Consider the following 4,932-nt stretch of genomic DNA (forward strand, 5'->3'; position numbering starts at 1 on the left):
GGAGGCAACTTCCAGCAAAGGTTCAAAAGAAGAAGCAAAAAAAGAAATGCTGGAAAGAGAGAAAAGCTGTCACAAAAGTGTATATTAGAGACACTACTGAAAATCCAAAAGATGTAATTGGAACTGTCCTGAGTACCTCTAGAAACATTGGTTTGTATACAGAATTAGAGTTCAGGATGGAAAATCCAATAGTAGTGGAAGGCACTCTTAAATCATAGGTAAAAGAACATCATTCTTTAACAAAACAATTACCTAATCCACATCCCAGCTGTGCCAAAGTGTGCTAATGGAAACTAATTTATATCTTAGATTTCATTGAAACAAAACTAGATTAAATCTCAGCCCTTCAGATAGTGGGTTCTGGAGCGGAGCACTGACAATTAAACAGTTTGAAACTCTTTTGGACTTTTAATAAAAGGATGGCACCAGAGGACTGATAACTTGTCTAGATAAAGTGAATACAATCATTTTGGGTCAAGTCCCTTCCCCCTTTCAACCTCATTCCCATTAATCCCTTAGTGTATGTATCCCAACAAAAAGTGATTAAGTATGGTGAGAAGGTATGCTTTTCAGTAATAGATAAATAAATTTCCATGAAATAAAATGAAAAGGAAAGCAAGAGATACATAACAATATTACCTTTTTAAAAATGCAGAGAAAGGTGCAAAGTCCACCAAGAGATTCACACATTCAAAAGCATCCTCTCTGTCTCTGTATCAGCCTTGGAAATGACGCTTCTGTTACCTTGGAATCTGTAGGGTTTGAACTCCTGAGGTGCAAAGAACAGACTGGATCTCAGGTGTGCGCTGCAAGACTACAAAAGCCCTGACTGCTGCCTGAACGTTACCTGTGTACCAAGCGATCTCTCACTCACTCATTCTCTCTGCTAGCTCTGCACTCTGGCAGTCCCTACTGCACACATTCTCCTGGAAGCTCACATGACTTTTCTCTAAACAGCAAAAGGAAGGCAAGTATTAGACAAGGAAAAGGCAGCCAGCCCTAAAGCACCTGGAAATTTTTAAAGACTAATGCAAGTTTCCTTCCCACTTTTACCCCAGCTATAAGGGGGTATTTTAACACATTTGGATTTTCTAACTAAACATCCTCACTGTTAATTAGCATTAAACAGACACACACTAAGAAATGTCAAAAAAAGCAAATTTCACTGCCTACATAATACATCTTGAATTTATTCAGGATTTATTTGTCATGCTGATATTTTGTCCGCTGTTTCATTAAAACCAGATTAAGGAAGCAAGGCAGAAAAGCCTTCCCTCTCCTATTATGCTGCAGAGAAAGAATTGCCGTTACACAAGAAGATAATAATTTTCTCTTTTTTTCTGTTACAGCTTCAGACAATTGCTTAAAGAGTACAAAACTTTCTTTTTTGATTTTAACTTTTAAGTACACCTACAAAGTTAGGAATATCCTTATAATCCAAAGATTTCCACCTGCTGCTGGAATGAATTTCCAGACGTTTAGGGGTGAAAATAGTTTGAACTTTACAGCTAGTGATGATCAACCACAACATTGGTCTGAGAGCCAGTGTAGCAAATTTTTGGATGCAATTATTTTTCTACTAGTGCCATTATTAGATTGTAGGAAATGTGGGGAGGGGGGGATTACTGATCAGGGCACATGCCGTGTGAAATGATCCAGACTAGCACTATTCCAGACCCTGTACAGATTTTAGTAAAATGATTGTGCAGGCATTTGCTCTAGGATGGTATTTAAATCTCATAAATCAATGCAACATTCACCACAGGGCTACTTATTTAGTTTAGTTGGCTCCATTAATAAGACAGGGTGACTCAAAATTATACCATTCTTTGAATCACACACATTTACAAAACTTAGAAAGTAGACAGGGTAGAATGAAAGTTGATGGGACATCATCTGTTTTCTAGCAGCAACTCCCTTTCGCCCAGGTGTCTGCTCCAAATAGTGTGTAGGGGTGTGTGCTTCACTTTAAGCTACTCCTTTGCCAGTGCTACATGTCACAGAGATATGACTGTTCTATGGGGAAAGTATCTACCTTGTCCTGTATCATTCAAGTCTGTTCACTGAGTCCTGCTTCCCACTTTTAGAACCAGCACCAGATTACCAATCAGGATGAACAATTAAATCTCTGTACTATTGGATATCAAGACAGAAGACATTATTCAGAAAGCTCTTCAGAAGCCATTTCTCCTATTGATACTGGCAAGATCCCTAAGATTAAATCACCTTTTACCAGTGTAGCAGTTTGACTTGGTGGTGGAAAGTGATGTCAAGTCATAGCAGAGTTTTGGTGATCCCTGCTGGGGTTTTCAAAGAAAGAGACTGACCGAGGTAGTTTGCCATTGCCTGTATTGCCTTTGTCTTCCTTGGTAGTCTCCCATCCAATTTCTAACCAAGGCCGACCCAGCTTAGATTCCAAGATCTAATGAGATCAGTCTTGCCTGAGCTATCCAGGTCAGGGTGTAGTTTAACTTACAATTGCAAAAAGTAGTGAGGTTTCCCTTTAATTGGTAACGTGGGAAAGAGTCCACTGCAAAGCATCTCTTTCCATCTATAGGGCTATGTATTGCATCCTCTTGAACCAACATTAATCAGCTAAATAAAGTCACATTTCTAGCATCAGGCTGCTTAATATTAACATAATGATTTCTTTATTCTGGTGAAGAAAGAGTTTGATAGATTTATTGATTCATTTTTAAAATGACAGAGTGAAGTTCTTGAACCTCAAGAAGTACAGAGGTAGGAAGCAACCTCTTTCACATGCGGGCCTTATGGAAAGATTCAGAAGTGAATGAAGGGGGCCTTTGTCTATCTCACCTCTTTGCTGTGAGAGGACAAGCTCATTTTAATGAGGAATTGTACTATTGCTGAGTCTTTTTGTAACAAGCAATTTTATTTGCTTCTGTTTCCATTTCTATTTATTTGCACATACTTCACATACAATATAATATTAGTAATAAAAAGGATGAAAATATTCTTATCAGTCGAGTTGCCAAGAACCTGAAGAAAAAATGTCCTGTACATTTAGAGTCTTAATGTGTGGAAATGGACAACTGAAGCTTCACATGGTAAATAACATCCCATTAAGCATCTGTTAAAGGACAAGACATTTTTCTACAGGCCTGTTAGCAACCCCACTTAACAGTTGTACATACCTAGTTTTAGGAAGAAATATGGAGCTTGACAAAGGCTTGTTGTCATTGACACCACCCACCATGTTTTATCTGTTGCTCAACATATTCTGCCATATGTTGCAAATGGACCACCAGATGCTGCTGTAGGCTCCTCATTGTCCTCCCTGATGGCTTTTTCATTGAGAACCAGGCTAAAACCAGGATGAAAAATCAAATCTCTAAATTACTACTTTCTGCAACGTTCCATCAAGATCTAATTTGGCACAACTTAGTTCACACACACACCCTTACAAGGGAGTATGTTCCTGTTTCAGGTCAGCTTGAGTATGCCTGAAATCAGCTTAAATATACCTGAACATTATGGGAGAGTCTGTAATTAATCTCCTGGAATTTCTGAGGTGTTTCAGATTTAGGAGCAGGGATGTAGAAAAGAAGAAGATGGCCCAGTAAACATCCGTTTGGTACTCCTGGTCCTTTTAAATGTTAAAGCGTTATTATTTAAATGAGAGAAGACCCTGGGCCAAGTCGACTCTCATAGAAAATAACTTCTTAAAATTTAAAAGAACCAAGTGTTGCCCAACAGTTGAGCTGACTGCTGATAACTGGCTCCTCAAACCAAAAGGAAGGAATAAACTAGGCATTACTCCTCTGGAGACTCAAGAGCTGCATTTTGGTCCTGCCTCTCAATCTCCAGTCCCCACCACCGGCACTGAAGGCAGCAGAGCATACCCTGATTGCCTGGAAAGAGCAGGCTCCACTGCTTTGCTGCCCTTGGCTGCCCTACCCAGAGTGGCTGGGCTCCAGGAGCCCACTTGCTGGATGGCCATGTTCTGCCACTTCTGATGCCAACAGCAGGACCTGGAAGTGAAGGGCAAGAACAAAAGCATGGCTCTGGAGTCACCATTTGAGCAATGCCAGGTAAATTCAGACCTGGGTCAGTCCAGTCCTTCCTTTTGTTTTAAAACATAAAGATATGGGGGAAGTTAAGTATCAGGTATCACCTCAGCTGTTTGGCAGTGACTTATCCCTTCAAATTTCATTTTTTTATGATAGTGGTACTGAAACCCCTCAAATTGGAATTTCAAAATGGTAAGGGCACCCTCCAAAATTCTGAGTAATAAAGCAAGTGTCCAATAATCTGAATCCAAAACAATAATGGATTTTTAAAGTGCTCACCCCTTTCCTCTTATCCTACTAATGGTCAGTATTTGTAAAATGCTAGATAACTGCCTGTTCTAAGATCATATATGGTATGAAACAAATTTCAGAGCAGTAGCCATGTTATTCTGATGCAGGAAAAAAAAGAGAGAGAGAGAGAGCCTTATGGCAACTTAAAGACGGACAGATTTATTGCAGCATAAGCACTCGTGCTAAAGTCCATTTCATTACTAATTGATTCTCAAAACATGAAACTAAATATGACAAAATTAATTTCTGTAAAAAAAATTGCACCACAGAACCAAACACTGTGATACAATTGATCATACAGGTCTAATGATCTCAACTATTTGCAGACTTCATCAAGAAACTTGCCATCCAGAAATTTGGTGAGAACATCAACAAGAAACATCTTCCTAGGACTAAAAAACAATGGAAAATATCAAAGGCATGTCTTCTAAGGACTGCTGTCTACAAATATAATTATATATATATATATATATATATATATATATATATATATATATATATATATATATATATATATATATATATATATATATATAGTATGTAATTATACACTAACCAGTTGGTTGCTTGGCACACCAACCGTCTAAGTATGTTAGTGGTATACATTTAG

This window comes from Eublepharis macularius, chromosome 7, assembly GCF_028583425.1.
Source record: "Eublepharis macularius isolate TG4126 chromosome 7, MPM_Emac_v1.0, whole genome shotgun sequence".
Taxonomy (NCBI): domain Eukaryota; kingdom Metazoa; phylum Chordata; class Lepidosauria; order Squamata; family Eublepharidae; genus Eublepharis; species Eublepharis macularius.